General features: G+C 39.2%; 1 pseudogene; it reads right to left on the bottom strand.

Moving 5' to 3' along the window:
- Positions 1-1408: 1408 nt before the first annotated feature.
- LOC120167083 lies at positions 1409-4672 on the bottom strand (annotated as a pseudogene).
- Between the last annotated feature and the right edge of the window lie 15836 nt (positions 4673-20508).

Genomic DNA, 20508 nt, shown 5'->3' with positions numbered 1-20508 from the left:
ACCACACCATTATTGAAAAATGTAAAAAATGTCACATCAACAGACTTGTTAATTTTTTTGTTATGGGTGACCAAAATATAACATTAGATATGATTTAAAAAAATAATAGTTGGATGATCAAAATAGAAAAAAAGAAGTGATATTTGGGTACTGAATGTGTAGTTTACCCTATTTTTTTAATTATGTTCTTATTTTATCTAATAAAAATAAATTATCTAGCCAACAAATGTTGACACAAGTGGTTAAGATTCAAGAATTCGAGCTTGTAAGGCTAAGCTCGAATCCTACTAGCGTCACTCTTGGTGAGCATTCTGTAAATTACTATATAGATCTCAATTGAGTCTTAAGTATGACCTGACCCTGGACTGGGGGAGCCAACCCCTAACCTAGTGAAAATAGACGGATGAGATTTACAATAGGAAATGAAAAGATGTCCACGGAAAAAAATAGTGTTAATCTCAATCTTTTATTTCCACTCATCTAACAGTCTTAAATCTATGAAAAACTTAAAAAAATAAAGATTGTATAAGTAAATCCTAACCGTTTATAAATATATATATATTTTTGCAAGGTTTATAAGGCTTACATTTTTTTGTTTCAGAGCTGGAATGAAAAAGAATCCCCCGAGGCACAGGCTGACAACAGGCATTGCATGAGAAGAGTAAAGTTCTCAGGTGATGGCTATAAATTATGCCAACACAAGCGGGTTAATAGGATCTTACTCCAAAGTTTGTTTCCAAGTGAAGCAAGGCAGTGCTGTTAGATTCCTTGTACTGCAAAGCAAACTAAGGTCAACACATAAAATGTGTTGGAAATGTAAAGGTTGCATTTATTCTGTATTGGATGGAAAAGGCTTCTTAAATCACTTCTTATGCAATTTTTGTTTTTCTTCTTTGTTAAGTCGAGGAAGACATGTCTCTCATATATGTTGTCGTGGTCTAGTTTGATTCGTAAAAATGAGAAGAATTGCTTAATATTTACTTATAGACCATTTGCGTGTTTGAACGTTTCTGAAACTAATAACACTAAAATTATGGGCTATTTAGATTGATCGTTGAATCCATTCAGTAAATTTAATGATAAAAGGTGTTACGCTATTTAGAAGTTTTGGGTTCAAACAACTACGTACTGATTTATTTGGACAAATTATGAAAAGGAAAGTATATGAAATAAACTCAAAGGGCCTTCAAAATAGTTTAACAATCAACGCAAAGCAGTACTTATTATTATGTTACACGGGAGAAGAATCAACCATATGGAAAGAAAAGGAAAAAGAAACAAGGATGGTGAATATGTTATTCTGAATTACCATGAACATTACTTGTGCCTATCACCATTATTCAAGCAGAAAAATCATGGTACAACCACCATATTCACCAAAATCGTCTGTTTTCGCCGCACAATCGCCTTATAACGGCTGTGAGATTCTGATTTGCTGAGTACTACCATCAGTAGGCAACTGCTTTGAAGCATCTGCCAATGCAGCGGCAGCAGCAGCTGGAGTTAAGGTTTGATACTGTGGAGGCAGCTGAGCATAGTACATTTGATCTTGTGGTGGATTCGTATAGTCGTAAACGTAGTTTGTTGTACGAGTTACAGTAGGTGTTTGTGGTGGATGTTGCATTTGAGAGAAGCCTACATAGGGTTGCTGAACTTGAACCACTTGATGAGTCGGTGGCACCGCCGTCCTATACACAGTTGCCGTCATTTCGGGTTTAGCAAGAGTTGCAGCAGATACAGAAGCCATCAAAGGGTGGCTCGGGGCAGCCATGATGCTAGCATCAGCTGTGTTGGATTTCATAGACATGACACCAGTGTTAGATTGCATGGACATGTAATGTTGTGGCTGCATTACATGGACTGCAGGGTATTGCTTCTGATCCGCAGGTTGGTGAAGCTGCTGCTGTAATGGTGGAGTGTACACCGGATAGTACGGCGACATCGGCATCAGATTTGGAGCTGCAGTTTGGCGAGGGACGTAATGTATGTTGTCTTGAACGAACTGTTGTTGAGGTTGCTGATGTTGTGGATGATTCAATTGTGAAACCAAAGAGTAGGAATCTTGAATCTGGATTTGGGAGCTTGGAATAGAAGTATCTGCATTGGTGTTTTGACTAGCAGCAGTTATGGTATCTCGGGATGTAACATGTGTAACATGAGCTTGATCTTGATAGTACATGGGCCTTGAGAAAGAATTCGCAGAGGCAATGTTACTTTCACTGCATGTTTGGTTGGAACAAAGGCATCAAAACTAAATACCATTTTCATTTCTAAAATTTGAAATCATGAAAAGTGATAATAGCCCTGTTATGCCCCAGATTGATCTCCATTCAATACATCAAGATTTCCCGAGAAATTCTATCCGTAATTAGAACCTTATAAGAGTAATTCTAGGCATAGGACTTCCGAGTAGGGAAGGCAATCGGGTGAGGCGGGTGCGGATATTCTCTTTCATCCTCATACTTAATATTTTTTTATCTACCACCTACACACCATCTACAACGGGTACAATTTTTAGATCCACATCCGTCCACGTGCATACAATTTCAAATCTATCCTCATACCATCACCTAACTAGATACTCACCACCCATCCCGTACCCATATGTATCTACTCATACACACCAATTTGAGATAGAAGAAATGACTATTAAATTCTAAAAATGTTTATACCTTAACATTTGGTTAAATTACAAGTCATGTCTAATAAAATTTTAAGATTTACAAAATAGTCTCTAAAATAATACCTAAATTCATAATTGACCAAAATTTATATGATTGGTAGTTAGTGGACGGGCGGATGTGGGACGGACGGATGCGAGACGGGAAAGGTTTCAAACACATTACATATCCACTACCCGCGACAGATATGACTTTTTACATCTACACTCGCCTACTATCCACTAAATTTATACCCATTACCACCTCAATTGGAGCGGATACGATATGAAATGTACGAAATTATTCTCGCCTGGTATCCCTACCTCTGAAAGAACATCCCAAACGATAAGGTCTTCGGAGGCTTACACTTTTAGGGGATCTACAATCTTTTTACATAACTTCTTACAGGTCTCGAGTGATTTGTCAGAATCAATTGACAGCCGATCACGTTAATCGATTTTATTAACCTTGTCAATCTATAAACAACCATTACACCTAACAAAAATATTAAAGGTCACCATAAAACTCCTTTCTCACAGGATTATGAATTTCATCAGCGGTCAACGGTCAATCTATCATTGATTACATCTCTCTTCCTAAATTAGAAGCGATGAACCACCCATTACAGCGGTTTCCGTTTGTTCCCTCGACAAGCCTTATAACTTACTAGAAAGTCAATGCCAACTAAAACATAAGTATGAGCAAATAATGGAGAAAAGTTGGAGAAAAGAGCAAATCATAAGAATGGAAAATACCTTGCAACCAAATCAGGGGAAGGCAAATTATAAGCACCGCAAGCTTTCTGTTGTACTGGCTGCAACGGCAACGGAGGCTTGTGGAAAGCTATAGGCACTCCTTGATCAGATCTCTCATCGTCAGACAAAACACGGTTCAAGTTGTCACTAGACCCCCCAGCGGTTCAAGTTGTCACTAGACCCCCCAGCGCGAGTGGCCGTAGTAGTACCAGCAGCAGACACTGGATGTGGCGGAGGCACAGAAGACACCGCCGCTGGCGCTGCCCCATAGTAATCATCTTGCTTATGGATATTCATATTAGTAGCAAAACTTACCTGAGAAAACTGTTCTTCTATGCCAAGCCTTTGGTGATCCTGCTGCACTTTAGACCCTCCTCCATCCTGATCAACTAGAACCCGAATCGACGGCAAGTTCGACATCGAAGCTGAAGAAGAAGATGAACCATTCTCCGCCATCGGTGCATCATGCAACGAACACTGCACTTCCTGAACTCCATCATTGTTTTTGACCTGTTTATTATGTTCCTCTCCTCCAACATCGAATTCACCATCGAGATTCAACAAGGTCTGTATGGTATCCCGAGTTCCCTCTAGGAACCAAGCCTGAACCACTAGGACTAAGAGCATCATCGAACCACGTTTCCGACTTGGCATCATTCAAAAGTGGACCCATGGAGGCCGCGGTGTCAGGCTTATTAAAGAAAAGAAACAAACGGATTCTACACGATGTCACCGAAGAACCCGATGACGCTGCTAAACGATCGTATTCCTCGATCATGTTCTCGAGATCCTCATCCGTGGCAACGGAAATTAGCGAGTCGAGGTCTTCATTCGGAAGCTGGTACTTCAAGTTAAACGAGCGATCATTGAGAAGCGCTCGGGAGAGGCGTGCGCAAAGGGCTGAGAGGGAGCAATGGCGATCAACCGCAACGATACGAGTCTCGCCACCGACGTAGCAAAGAGATTTGTCATGCGGACGGGGCAAATATGACCGCCGAAGCTGCACATTAGACGCAGCCTGGCGCCGGGAACAGCCGGGAGAGGATCATCGTAAGTATTGTCGTTATGGGAACGTGGAGACGAGTCAACTGAGTTAGGATAGTTGAGATGATGTGCAGTAAAAGTGGGGAGAGGTGGAGTATCCATTGGAGGAGGTGTCTGTTGTTTTGGGGTGGAGGCTTGTGATTGGGAGGGGGATGCAGTAGACTGAAATGGGTTAACTAAAACCAGTGGTTTTATAGTTAATTGCCTCACCATTCTTAGTCTTTCTCTAAACAAAGCAATGCTCTTTTTAACATCTAAACCTTAACTACACTATGACATTGACAGCAGAACTGGTGGAATTATTTTTAGGCTCAATATAAAAATAAGTAAAAATAACTGCATAAATTTTATCTTAAAAAATATTTTAGTACTTAAAGAATTTTCGTTAAAACTAACTTTTTATCGGAGCACTTTTAAGTGTCTAGATCATAACTGTCATTAAATTTGATCGTTAAGTGACACGTGTTGAGTCTTAATAATTTTGAGAATTTATTTTAAAATTTTGGAAATAAAATATTTTTTGTAAAAAAATAAAACAAATCCCACGCAGAGCAGCCACCTTTTCTTTCCCCTCCCTTGCCCCTTTTCTCTTTCCATGGTCGCTGATCGACTGACCGTGGCCGTCATCGTCACCGTCATTAGCACCGGTGTCGACTTCCGATCAAAACTCCATTGGCATTTTGCCATAAGCTATCACATTTTGCCGTGGAGAAACATTCGAAGGTTCGTCAAATTTTAAGCCACCACCACTATTTTTCATCAATTTCGGCTGATTCCGACGTCCATAGGTCACGCCGTCACCACTGATCGAACCATCGTGCAATTCCTCTCAAAATTAAAATTTCGTTGTCGCACTGTCGGGGCTCCTCCGGAGTTCCACGATTGGTAACGGATTGAAATAAGAGATTTTAGTTTTTTAGAGTTTTTTTATAATTTTATTAAATTTTGGGTTCTTTATATATATATATATATATATATAACTTATAAAACATTAAATATAATATAGAACAAAATATTAATAATACAGATATGTCCAAAATTATAGCAAATAAATGTCACCAAACATAACTGAAAAACATATAGAAATATATGTTCGTACAAAATAAGTAGTTGATTTCCCCTGATGCCAAATCTGCTAGCTTACGGTCTGCTACTATCTGAAAAAGGGTAAAAACTACATAATGAGCTAAAAAGCTCAGTGTGCTCCATACAGTATATAAGAAAAACATACAGATAAAATCTTTCAATGAAATCGGTTTATGCAACATGTTTTTATTTTTTTAAACATGAACACTACCCCCATCCGTTCACATCATAGTTGTGTAGGTTCCCCAGAACCATACACCCAACCGCACATGCCATTTAGACCCTGAGCACAAAGCCGAGAAGTCTGCAGATAATCTTCCTTCAACAATACCCCCAAATGACAATGAATGTATTCAATGAAAACAATGATAATCACTTACAAACAAATATTTCATACTTAGAAACCATATGCAGAAATACGGAAATCAGAATTCAAATTAATAATTTAGATATCAGATAAGCAGATCTCAGAAATCGGTATGAAATACCTTAATTCAGAAATTATATTAGAATATACAGTAAATCAAATATCAAATACTTGGTATTCAGATAAATTATTTAAATCAGTAATATAATACTGTTAGGAAACACACCTGCAACAGTCTGAGAAATCAGATAGGGAAGCCTATTACTGGGTCTGTCGATCACGCTCTGCTGCAACGCTAGATCCTACGAATTGGAAAAATCCATATTGGAATTCTAATAAAAATAATCTTAATCTTTACTTAAATAATATACCGGAACCTACGGATAATTCTTGTATTACGCGGTTCGGACTGATCTGACGAACGGATAACACCGGACCTAATTGATCCTTGCTCAGGTGAAACACGAGTACCTTCATAAAATATCTTACTTAATCAATTCATTAACCATATCTCAAATAAATAATCAAAATACTAAAATACTAAGCCTTTTTGGGTTCACAAGCTCGATTCAGAAATTTCGGGTCAGAATTTGGCAAAACGGACTTCGGAATCAAATTCAGGAAGTCGAAAAACATAAAATATGACCTTCCGAAATTTCGAATTCTTGGTCAAAATTAAAGTCAACGTGTTTGACTGACGATTTGGAGACTTTCGGGTTTGAATTTAGCAAACGGACCCCAAAAACAGATTCAGGACGTCGAAAACTGTCAGAATATGTATTTTCGAAAAAGATTAACGATCGTTTAATAGTCAGTCAAAGCCGGTCAACAAATTGTCAAACATTTTACACAAATAGCACCCTTTTTAAAATAATTACCAAAATAACACACTTTTCGAATTAATTCCCAAAATAGCACCAATTTTGAATTAATTCCCAACATATCACTTTTTCAAAAAAAATTACCAAAATAGCACCCATTTCCAATTAATTCCCAGAATAGTACCAAAACTGAATTAATTTCCAGAATAACACCGGTCAACGGTCAGTTCGGGTCAACGGGTCGGGTCAACAGGTCGGGTCGGGCCAACGGGTCATGACCGGTCAAAACCGGTTTCCAGCGTTCACTCGCCTGCGGCGGCGCGTGTGGCGCGTGCGACGTCCTCCGGGGCTCTAAAAATCACGGAACAATTTCTAAAAATTATTTTGAGCGATTTCGAGATACTTACAAAAATCGGTTCAAATTTTTGAACGGCGGAGAGCTCGATTTTGACTCGGCCGAATCTTTGACTGATCCACCTCCCCACGCGCCCCGAATCTTTGACTGATCACCTCCCACGCGCCGCCGTCAACGGAGATCGAGGATGACACCGGCGGACTCGGAACGGCACAAGGAAACACGATGGTGCGGGAGGGTGTCGTAACGGAGCAACGATTTTGGAAGGAATTAAGAGCAATTGGTTTCTGATTTCTCAGAAACCAAATTGCCGTTTTATCACCCACAATACCTTTTTCTGGGTAAATTCGGGCTTGGTCCCTGAATTTTTTTAACTTAAACAAGCTACAAGTTTTACAGACTTTCAATTTAGTCCCCAAATTTCGTCAAATTACTCAATTAAATCCTCAAATTTCTATTAAATATTATTTTGATATTTTCGGGTTGTTACAATTCTCCCCCTCTACAAGAAATTTCGTCCTCGAAATTTACCTTATGAAAACAGATGAGGAAATTGAACCTCCATTGACTCCAATGTCTCCCAAGTAGCTTCTGAGGGGCTACGGTTACTCCACTGAACTTTGACCATTGGAATACGTCTATTCCAAAGAACTCGTTCATCCCTCTCTAAAACATGAACAGGCTCCTCCTCATATGACAAATCAGGTCTCAGCTCTACCTCATCAACCTGAATGATGTTATCTGGATCTGGACGGTATCGCCTCAACATAGATACATGAAAAACATCATGAATACGACCGAGCTGGGAAGGCAACTCAAGCTGATAAGCAACAGGTCCAACTTTTTTCAGAATACGATACGGCCCAATAAATCGCGGACTCAATTTACCTTTACGTCCAAATCTCAATACTTTCTTCCATGGAGATACCTTAAGAAAAACCTGATCTCCAACCTCAAACTCGATATCCTTACATCGCTTATCTGCGTATGACTTCTGCCTATCAAATGCCTCTCTTAAGCGATCACGGATTAGTCTGACAGTATCTTCAGTCTCTCGAACTAAGTCTGGACCCAAAGTTTTTCTATCATGTAACTCTGTCCACATATAGGAGTACGACATCTACGTCCATACAGAGCCTCATACGGTGCCATGCGAATACTCGTCTGATAACTATTATTGTAAGCAAACTCAGCTAATGGCAAGAAATCTTTCCAACTACCACGGAAATCAATCACAAACGTAACATATCCTCTAACACCTGAATCACTCGCTCAGACTGTCCATCAGTTTGAGGATGAAAAGTTGTACTGAAATTCAACGAGTACCCAGAGCTTCGTGCAAAGCTTTCCAGAACCTGGAAGTGAATCTCGGATCTCGGTCAGATATGATAGACAACGGAACACCATGAAGTCTAACGATCTCAGAAATGTACAACTTAGCCAGCTTATCCAGAGAATAATTAACCCGAATAGGAATAAAGTGAGCTGACTTGGTGAGTCGATCAACAATCACCCAGATAGAATCCTTTTTGGAAAGAGTCAGAGGAAGACTAGTGACGAAGTCCATCGTAATGCGCTCCCATTTTCACTCAGGAATCTTAATTGACTGTAACAATCCAGATGGATGCTGGTGCTCTGCCTTAACCTGCTGACAAGTCAAACACCTAGCCACAAAATCTGAGATATTTCTCTTCATACCAGTCCAAAAGTAGCGCTCTTTGAGATTATTGTACATTATGTCCCCACCAGGATGCATAGCATAAGGACTACTATGAGCCTCTGAAGATAACCCGTTTTAACTCATCATCTTAGGGACGCAGTAACGACCGTGAAAACACAAAATACCATCCTGGTCCACAGTATACTCCGAACTCGATCCTTGCTTAACTTGTTCAATAATAGGAAGCAACGAGCTATCAAGGAGTTGTTTGGCCTTAATCTCCTCGGCCAAAGTAGGTTTAACTGTAATTCTGCTAACAAACTATTATCATCAAATAAGCTCAAGTTGGCAAATAAGGCTCTAAGATCTGATATCGCCTTAGGTCAAGGCGTCTGCCACTACATTAGCCTTCCCTGGATGATATTCTATCTCAAAATCATAGTCCTTTAAAAAGCTCCAACCAGCGACGCTGTCTCAAATTCAATTCTTTCTGAGTAAGCAGATACTTCAGACTCTTATGATCAGTATAGATATAACACTTTTCTCCGTAGAGGTAGTGTCTCCAGATCTTTAAAGCAAAAACCATAGCAGCTAATTCCATATCGTGAGTAGGATAATTACATCATGCGGCTTAAACTGACGTGACGCATAAGCGACAACCTTCCTCTCTTGCATCAAAAACATCCTAATCTAGAATAAGAAGCATCACTGTAGACAGAAAATCCTTCCCAGATTCAGGCTGAATCAAACTGGGGCTTGTTAGAACAGTCTTCAATTTCTCAAAGCTAGCTTGTTGGTCCTCAGACCAGACAATGGAACATCTTTCTTCAATAGTTTCGTCAGAGGAGCTGCATAAGGAGAACCCCTCAACGAAACGACGGTAGTAACCAACTAAGCCCAAGAAACTACGGATCTCAGAGACGTTTCTGGGTTGCTTCCAGTTCAGAATAGCCTCCACTTTGCTTGGATCCACTTGAATGCCATCAGCAGGAGACGATATGTCCAAGAAAAGTCACTTCGCTGAGCCAGAACTCACACTTGCTCAACTTAGCGTATAGCTTATTCTCCCTAGAGTCTGAAGAACAATCCTAAATGCTCCTCATGTTCTACTTCACTTCTAGAATACACCAGTATATCATCAATGAATACAACTACAAACTGGTCCAAATAAGGTCGAAACACCCTATGCATCAGATCCATAAAAGCAGCAGGGGCATTAGTTAACCCGGATGACACTAAAACTCATAGTGCCCATATCGAGTACGGAAAGCAGTCTTCGGAATATCCGAATCTTTCACTTTAAGTTGATAATAACCAGATCTCAAGTCTATCTTTGAAAGATAGAAGCCCCTCGAAATTGGTCAAATAGATCATCGATCCGGGCAGAGGATATTTTTTTAACAGTGAGCTTGTTCAGTTTTATCGATCCTGGGCAGAGGATATTTATTTTAACAGTGAGCTTGTTCAGTTTTCTATAATCAATACAGGTCTCAATGTCTCATCTTTCTTCTTGACAAAGAGAACTGGAGCTCCCCACGGTGATACACTAGGTCGAATAAATCCCCTGTCCAACAACTCCTGGAGTTGGATTTTCAGTTCCTTAAGCTCTTTGGGCCATACGATAAGGAGCCATTGAACCGGGTGGAACCAGAATAGACTTCAATCACAAAACTCGACTTCTCTATCTGGAGGTAATCTAGGCAATCCCTCGGGAAAAACATCGGGAAATTCCTTGACAATTCGGATGCCTTCAATATCGGATTGCGATCTCTAGTGTCCAAATATAAGCAAAAACGCCTCGGTACCCTTCCTGATCATCTTCTCCGCTACCAAGGCAGACACAATATTCGTCAGAAATCCATGTCGTTCCCCGATCATTACAATCTTTCGATTATCTGGGGTCTTCAGAACAACTCTCTTAGTCTCAAAATCAATATTTACTCTATATTTGTCCAACCAATCTACGCCGAGAATCAAATCGAACTCTTTAAAGGGTAACTCCATCAGGTCAGCCAGAAAAATCTCCCCATTGATCTCAATAGGGCACTTTCTAAAAATACGATCCAACACGATGGATTTGCCTAAAGGACTTTGAACTATCACTGAATGCTCAGTATTCTCAATAGGAATATTTAGACCCTCAGAAACGGAATGTGATACATAGGAATTTGTAGAGCCACTATCAAACAATGCAAAGTATGGAACTGAATGAATAGTAACAGTACCTGCAGTCACATTAGGCCCATCACGATCTTGTCGAACTCTAGCAGTATAAACCAATGCAGGTTGTCTGGCCTTAGATCTGACTGGACCCTTACTCTGAGATGCTCGGCCTCTACTAGCCGATCCAAGTGCTCTCTCCTGAGTATGTCCCCGTGCTGGAGTCTGAAATGTACTATGAGAACTAGCGGGAGTACGAGCTGGTGTGAACTGTAGAAACTGACACTGTACAATCCCTTATAATATGGTCACTAGAACCACATCTAAAACATGTGCCAAATTTTCTTCTGCATTCCCCAAGATGATGTTTCCCACAGTAATCACATGCCTGCAAAGGTTGCAACCCAGAAGATCCACCATGTCTAGTAGACTGAAAAGTTGAAGCACTAGATGCAACAGGTCTGACACTCGCACCGCCTCTCTGAAAGGAATCACCCTTGCCTCTCTTGCTAGGATGTGCAGAAGAATTAACAGAACCAGAAGGCCTCCTGAATCGATTCTGGGCTCGATCAGTATCTCTCTTGTGCTCCATACCCAATAGTTCTATTTCTTCTGCAGTCTTGGCTATCTCAACCAAAGCGTCAAAATTCCTCTCCCGATGGGTAGCGACTCGACTCCTGATCTCATACCTGAGTCCATTCTCGAACCTTCAAGCATCGATCTGTCTCAGTGTTAACAAGTCCAGGGGCATAGCGACTCAATCGGATGAACTCAACCTCGTAGTCCATGACATACATATTACCCTACTCCAGATTCTGAAACTCCTGGCGTCGTTCCTGCAGATATCTCTCTCCGACGTAGCGACTCCGGAAACGTTCTTTGAAAAGATCCCAGGTTAACTGGTTCCTCGGAATACTACCAGAAATGGATTGCCACCATCTGAAGCTCTCTTTCTTCAACATAGTTAAGGCCCCCTTCAACTTCTGCTCAGGTCTGAGGTCCATCTCATCTATAATCCTCTCTGTGTCCTCCAGCCAATACTCAGCGTCTGTCGGAGATCCACCAGTAATACCCTCGAATGGAATTACACCAGCAACGACCAAAGAGTTTGAAATCTCCACTGCAGTCATGTTACTAGGGGCTCTAGCAGCTCTCTGAAACATGCGGAAGATAGCTCTATTAATGGCGTCTTCATTCATCTCAGAATCCTCATCTTCAGTGACGGGAGGGTCTCTCACACAGGAGTAAACTGATCATCATGAGAAAGAGTCGGATCTACTTACGGAACAGGAGGATCACGTGGTGACATCGGATCGTCTATCATAACAGAAGGTCGAGTGACTCGCCCTCTACCACGTCCACGTCCTGTCCTACGACCTCTAGCAGCATTCATCGTTGGATCTATAAGGCTCTACAGAAAGAATTTGAAACATGTGTCAGATTAGCATCAGGGATCTCGAGAAAACTTTAAATCATAACATAAGGTGACATTTTTTTCTTAAAAATCCAAAATTTAGGACCCATATACAGTCCGAGTGTTTAAAACCGAAAGCTTTGATACCACCAAATGTAACCCCCCAGACCCAGTCTGTAAGATAGACTCAAACCTAAGTGGTCACATATCCCATTCAGAGGTTTATATATATATATATATATATAACTTATAGAACATTAAATATAATATAGAACAAAATATTAATAATACAGATATGTCCAAAATTATAGCAAATAAATGTCATCAAACATAACTGAAAAACATATAGAAATACATGTTCGTACAAAATAAGTAGTTGATTTCCCCTGATGCCAAATCAGCTAGCTTACGGTCTGCTACTGTTTGAAAAAGGGTAAAAACTACAGAATGAGCTAAAAAGCTCAGTGTGCTCCATACAGTATGTCTGCTACTGCTGAAAAAGGGTAAAAACTACAGAATGAGCTAAAAAGCTCAGTGTGCTCCATACAGTATATAAGAAAAACATACAGACAAAATCGGTTTATGCAACATGTTTTTATTTTTTTAAACATGAACACTACCCCCATCCGTTCACATCATAGTTGTGTAGGTTCCCCAGAACCATACACCCAACCGCACATGCCATTTAGACCTGAGCACAAGCCGAGAATCTGCAGATAATCTTCCTTCAACAATACCCCCCAAATGACAATGAATGTATTCAATTGAAAACAATGATTAATCACTTAAAACATAACAAATATTTCATACTTAGAAACCATATGCAGAAATACGGAAATCAGAATTCAAATTAATAATTCAGATATCAGATAAGCAGATCGCAGAAATCGGTATGAATACCTTAATTCAGAATTATATCAGAATATCGTAAATCAAATATCAAATACTCGATATCAGATAAATTATTTAAATCAGTAATATAATACTGTTAGGAAACACAGCTGCAACAGTCTGAGAAATCAGATAGGGAAGCCTATTACTGGGTATGTCGATCACGCTCTGCTGCAGCGCTAGATCCTACGAATTGGAAAAATCCATATTGAAATTCTAATAAAAATAATCTTAATCTTTACTTAAATAATATACGGAAACCTATGGATAATTCTTGTATTACGCGGTTCGGACTGATCTGACGAACGGATAACACCGGACCTAATTGATCCTTGCTCAGGTGAAACACGAGTACCTTCATAAAATATCTTACTTAATCAATTCCTTAACCATATCTCAAATAAATAATCAAAATACTAAAATACTAAGCCTTTTTGGGTTCACAAGCTCGATTCAGAAATTTCGGATCAGAATTTGGCAAAACGGACTTCGGAATCAAATTCAAGACGTCGAAAAACATAAAGTATGACCTTCCAAAATTTCGAATTCTTGGTCAAAATTAAAGTCAACGGGTTTGACTGACGATTTGGAGACTTTCGGGTTTGAATTTAGCGAAACGGACCCCAAAAACGAATTCAGGACGTCAAAAACTGTCAGGATAGGTACTTTCAGAAAAGATTAACGATCGTTTAATAGCCAGTCAAAGTCGGTCAAAGTTCTGGTCAAAGAAGGTCAACAAATTGTCAAACATTTTAGACAAATAGCAACCTTTTTAAAATAATTACCAAAATAGCACCCTTTTCGAATTAATTCCCAAAATAGCACCAATTTTGAATTAATTCCTTGAATATCACTTTTTTTCAAAAAATTACCAAAATAACAACATTTCGAATTAATTCCCAGAATAGCACCAAAACTGAATTAATTCCCAGAATAGCACCGGTCAACGGTCAACGGGTCGGGTCGGGCCAACGGGTCATGACCGGTCAAACCGGTCAAAACCGGTTTCCAGCGTTCACTCGCCTGCGGCGGCGCGTGTGGCGCGTGCGACGTCTTTCGGGGCTCTAAAAAATCACGGAAAAATTTCTAAAAATTATTTTGAGCGATTTCGAGATACTTACAAAAATCGGTTCAAATTTTTGAACGGCGGAGAGCTCGATTTTGACTCGGCCGAATCTTTGACTGATCCACCTCCCCACGTGCCGCCTTCAACGGAGATCGAGGATGACACCGACGGACTCGGAACGGCACAAGGAACACGATGGTGCGGGAGGTGTCGTAAACGGAGCAACGATCGGCGATGAATTTAGGATTTTCTAGGATATTGAGCTAAAAAAACGTCGATACTTTGACTTGAAATTCACGACGTTTGGCAGCGTTTCGCTTCAATTAAATTGAGGGGATTGTTCCTGACTCGATAACGAACACGATGGTACTTTCAAAACGACGATCAGAATTCGGACGGCGTCGAAATTGTCGTCGGAAGTTGAGATAGGGAAAGGGATTTTGGAAGGAATTAAGAGCAATTGGTTTCTGATTTCTCAGAAACCAAATTGCCGTTTATATCACCCACAATACCTATTTTTCTTGGGTAAATTCGGGGCTTGGTTCCTGAATTTTTTTTAACTTTAAAACAAGCTACAAGTTTTACAGACTTTCAATTTAGTCCCCAAATTTCGTCAAATTACTCAATTAAATCCTCAAATTTCTATTAAATATTATTTTGATATTATCGGGTTGTTACAAAAAAAATATTTTTAATTAAAATATTTTATTATTAAAAATTTAAAAATTAAACGGTAGGCACCTAAAAGTATAACTGAGAAAACGTTAGACACTCATTTTTAGCAAAATATTATTTAGGCACTAAAACATTTTTCGAGACATAGTTTATTCACTTATTTTTATATTAAACCTTATTTTTTTAATTAATTTCCAACTAGATGACTATCAGTTTTTAACAGAAAAGAGTTTAAAATATATGAATAGTCGAATGACATTTATAACGTTTAATAGTTGAGGGACGCAACAAAGTGACACCTTATAGTTGAAGGTAGTGACGAATCCAGAAATATTATTTTAGGGTGGATACATATATGTTAACAATATAAAATTTTTAAATGAGATATGAACAAATAAAATTTCAAGATAGACATTGTCAGTAAAATAAATAACTAATTGAATAAAACTCATATTTCAGGATGGGTGTGAAAAATTTTAGGGTAGACACTATCAATAAAATAAGTAATTAATCGAAACAAATTCGATTTTTAGTGCATACCCTCAACAAGCTTTGGTTCTGCCACTGGTTAAAGGATCATTTTGTAACTTTTAATAGTTAGAAGACTCAATAAAATAATATTCTACAGTCCTGGACCATTTGTGTACATTACCTTTTAGTTTGTTAAGAAATAAGTATTTAAATCATATTGTTTCTTTATTTTATGTGTTTAATTTTTTTTCACATTAAATAATAAACATTTTCAAAGTTATTATTTATGGCATCTAACTGTTAATGATGGTTAAAAAAATTCATTATGAATTAATGTTTAACATGTAATATATTTGCACCTAGGAGTTTTCAAACGGTTAATTCGGTTACCGACCGAACTAAATTATCATTAACTGAATTAACTAAAAAAAATTTAACCGTTAACCAAACCAGATTTTTTTTCTTTTGAAGATATTAACCAGACTGAACAAAGTTCGGTTATTTCAGTCAGTTAACCAATTTTTTATATTTTGTTATAATTAGATTAATTTAAATATAATAGATGTATATTTTTTTATTTGAGTTAAAATTTAATTCGGTATTGATAATTTAATGAGTCTAGTGTGATTAAGAAAATAATCGGGTATTAATTTTTAATAGGTTTGAGCTTAAAATATATTATAATATATGTAATGTCCCGAATTTCAGGTTAGGAGTTTTGGTATATTTTATTTGGACGTTAGAATAAATCCTCTTAGCCCATGAATAGTTTGACCCAAATAGCATTTGATTTGGGCTTAAGATGAGCCTGATGAGCCCAATAAACCTTAAAAATGGTGTTTTTTATGGAGCTAAATGAGGAATGACTAGAAGAGTAATTTGACCATTTTTTTAAGCAAGGCTGAAATCCTATTGATCGGGATGATATCACCGTCTGTTGTATTTCTTTTTCCCCACCATTGTTTTGTCTTCTTCCTCTCTTCTTGCCATCTTCTTTCCTCTCCAATAAATCATCAAAGGTTGAAGCTTAAAGAGCCCTAATCATCTTCTTTCCTTAGTAGCTCTAAGAGACACTTCGTACGTTACGTCAGTTACATCTCACTCCTGAGGAAGTTAAAGTGCGTCACCACCTTTTAGAAGGGTGACACAATTGAATGGTGGGAGATCATAGAGCTGGCGGTGGAGCTAGAGAGACCCGTATGAGAGTACTTCCTGTCAGAGTTTCGTAAGAAATACATCAGAGAGGCCGACACTAATGATCTACATAACAATGTTTGTATCTGACTTAGGGTGACATGACCGTTCTTGAGTATTATAAGGAGTATCTTAGGCTCAACAAGTACGTACCAAAGCTCATTTTAATAGAGGTTCACTGTTGCTGGAGGTTCATAGAGGGCCTCCACTTGGATATTCAGACTCGGTTAGCAGTTGACCCCTCGTATTTTTGTGAAGTATATTCGCCAAGAAAAGACAGTCGAGAGAATTTTTCTAAAGAAAGCTCAGGTAGCGAGTGACTCAGTGGGTTAGAACCAGAGGGCTCCAGAGACTTTTAGGCCATCTCAATCATCAACTAAGTGGGTCAATGCCCCCATAATTTAGGGAGACCATCAACAGGGTCGTCTAGAGGGGAGCTCAGAGATCATATTATGAAGGTAGGTCTGACTCTCGTATGAGACCCTTATTGTTAGCTTTATGGTATAGTATGGCATATCAGATAGGCATCAGGTCATCCAGTGTGCCCAACTTATGGCAGGACGCATTCTAAGGAGTGTTATTGAGCAACTGGAGGTTGCTTTGGCTGTGGGTCATTGGACCATTTTGTCAGAGATTATTCCAGAGCTTAGAGTTCAGCCCCCATATCATCGTAGAGATCTACCCCATCTATTCAGTAAGGTCGAGGGTTCTCGAGGGGTAGCAGAGCTATTTCATGGTAGTACAACATGGGTATCACCATATCAGATTCCATCTAGGAGCCTAGAGTGACATCGCGCTAGTATGTAATGTGTGCTCAGGGAGCGTGATGTTGCTGATGTGATTTTGGTATATTCACAGTTTTCTCAATCCATGTTATTTCATTAGTAGATATGGGTTCTACCCACTCCTATATTTGTCATGATTTGGTCCGAGAGAGAAATATCCAGCGGGGGATCTAGAAATAGGGGTGTCCCCTTAGGTTAGCTATTTTGGTAGACAAGGTTCAATGTTGTTGCCCCGTAGAGCTTCAAGGTGAGGTATTCTTAGCCAATTTGATGGAGCTACAATTTCAAGAGTTTGATGTCATCTTATGCATAGATTGGCTCATAGAGCATGATGCAAGTTTAAGGTACAAGGCAAGGCAACTTAAACTTTGAAGGATGATGAGAACAAGATAGTGATGACCCGTGGGAGTACAAGTTGTATTACTAAAGTTGTTTTCACAATCAGGGTTCAAAGATTATTGATTCAGAGGTATAAAGCCTTCTTGGCTCATGTCATGGATACACGAGTTTCTGTTTCGACACTTGAGGACATTCGTACCGTGCGAGATTCCACTAATGTGTATCTGGAGTACCTTCTAGGGTTATCACCTGACCGTGAGGTCGAGTTCAATATTGAGGCACTGTCAGGTTCAACTCTGGTGTCCATTGCATCTATTGTATGCACCGATGGAGTTGAAAGAGCTAAAGAATCAAATTCAAGAGTTGTTGGATAGGGTTCATTCAACCAACAGTTTAACCTTGGGAAACATAATTCTTTTTGTTAAGAAAAATAGGTCGATGATGTTGTGCATCATCTACCTACAGCTAAATAAGTTGGCGACCAAGAACTGATACCCTCTCCCTTGAATTGATAATTTGTTCGATCAACTTAAGGGCATTTGCGTGTTCTCCAAAATAGATTTAAGGTTTGTGTACAATCAGTTGAAAGTCAAGGATGCCGAAATTGCCAAGATCGCTTTTAGATCAAGATATGGCCATTACGAGTCCCTCGTGATGCCTTTCAGACTCACCAATGCCCTAGCGGTATTCATGGATTTGATGAACATGGTTTTTCATCCCTACTTGGATTAGTTTGTGGTGGTCTTCACCGACGACATTCTTGTGTATTCTCGATCCGAAAAGGAGAATGATCAGCACCTCTGCATTGTTTTATAAATGCTTATAGAGTGTTAGTTATATGTCGGGAAGTGTAAATTCTGGTTGATCGAAGACGTTTCTAGGTCATATGGTAGTAGCCGATGGTAATCGAGTGGATCCCCAAAAGAGTAAGGCAATGTTAGAGTAGGAATTACCTAGGAACGTAAATGAGTTACGTAGTTTCTTAAGCCTTATTGGGTACTGCCATCGTTTCATTAAGGGTTTCTCTATGATTGCGATACAGCTGAACAAATTACTTTAGAAAGGAGTTCTTTTTTTAAGGAACGAGAAGTGCCAAGAGAGTTTTGATCAGTTAAAAGAAATCCTCACTCAAGCCCCCATTTTGACACAATCGAAATAGAATAAAGACTTCACAGTATTTAATGATGTATCACTAAATGGTTTCGGATGTGTCTTGATACAAGAGGGGAAAGTTATGACCTATAGTCCCATCAGTTAAAGACTTACAAGCGAAACTATCATACCCACGATTTCAGCTTGCCGTAGTGGTTTTTACATAGAAGATTTGGAGATACTATTTATTCGGGGAGAAGTGTCACATCTTCATGGATCACAAGAGCCTTAAGTATCTTCTTACTCAGAAGGAGTTGAACTTGAGGCAATGGAGATGGGTAAAGTTTTTAAAAGACTATGATTGTGTGATAGGTTATAATCTGGGTAAAGCGAACGATGTGGCAGATGCTTTGAGTGGGAAGACCATGGTAGAGTTTATGAGCTCTGCTAGCACGTATGAGTTTGTCTAATTCGGGTTGTTTGGTAGCATATATAACATGTCTTCCGAGGTAAGGCCCAGATTTCGAGTTACGCGATGAGAGCGTACTGTACTTTCGAAGGCATTTATATGTACCGACCGAAAACAGCTTCGTGACAAGATCCTTCATGAGGTGCATTGTAGTCTCATCTCCATTCATCCGGGTAGAAACAAGACGTACCAAGATCTTTGACCATTGTATTAATGGTCGGCATGGAGAGATAAGTGTTTAAGTTGTTGCTAAGTGTTTGGTTTGCCAACAAGTCAAGGTGGATCATTAGGTTCCCTCAGGATCTACAACCGATTCATATTCCATAGTGGAAATGAGAGAGAGTGACTATGGAGTTCGTAACCAGTCTTCCGATGCAAAGGTTCTGACATGATGCTATTTGGGTTGTAGTGGATCCATTGACCAAAACAACTCACTTTCTTCTAGTTTGTATAGACTACATGATAGAGAGATTGACATAGTTGTACATCCATGATATTGTAAGATTGCATAGAGTCCCTGGGTTGATCATTTCTAACAGAGATAGCGGTTCACTTCTCAGTTCTAGAAAGCGCTATATGGAGCTTTGTGCACTAAGCTTCATTATAGCATCGCCTTTCATCCTTAGACAGACGGGTCCGAGCGTTATTCATATTTTAAAGGATATGTTAGATGCATCATTTGGATCTCAAGGGTATTAGGAGATCACTTACCCTTGGTGGAATTCACGTATAACAATAGTTTTCAATCAAGTATTCAGATGGCTCCGTATGAATCCTTGTGTGAAAGTGCAGAACTCCTTTTTGTTGTACAGAGAGTGAGGGTAAAAGTAGGTCCCGACTTGATACATGAAACGGAAGAAAGTTCAGTTGATTTAGAGTCGTTTGAAATAGGCTTCTGATAGATATAAGTCTTATGCCGATCTGAAGCTCAAGGAAATAGAGTTCGCAGTGGGAGACAAAATATTTCTCAAGGTCTCCTCATAAAAAAATGTGCTTCAATTTGGACACAAGGGTAAGTTGACCCCACGATTCATTATACCATATGAGATTTTAGAGAGAATTTGGTCAGTGGCTTATTGTTTGGCGTTGCTTCTAAAGTTAGAGCGCATTCCAATGTATTCCATGTCTCTATCTTTAAAGATATCGATCTGTTTTGTCCCACGTTATCCCCCTTAAGCAAGCCAAAGTGATACAAGATTTGACT

Source organism: Hibiscus syriacus, unplaced genomic scaffold (assembly GCF_006381635.1).
Source record: "Hibiscus syriacus cultivar Baekdansim isolate YM2019G1 unplaced genomic scaffold, ASM638163v2 tig00111662_pilon, whole genome shotgun sequence".
NCBI classification, from domain to species: Eukaryota; Viridiplantae; Streptophyta; class Magnoliopsida; order Malvales; family Malvaceae; genus Hibiscus; species Hibiscus syriacus.
This window is presented reverse-complemented; position numbering and strand designations above follow the sequence as displayed.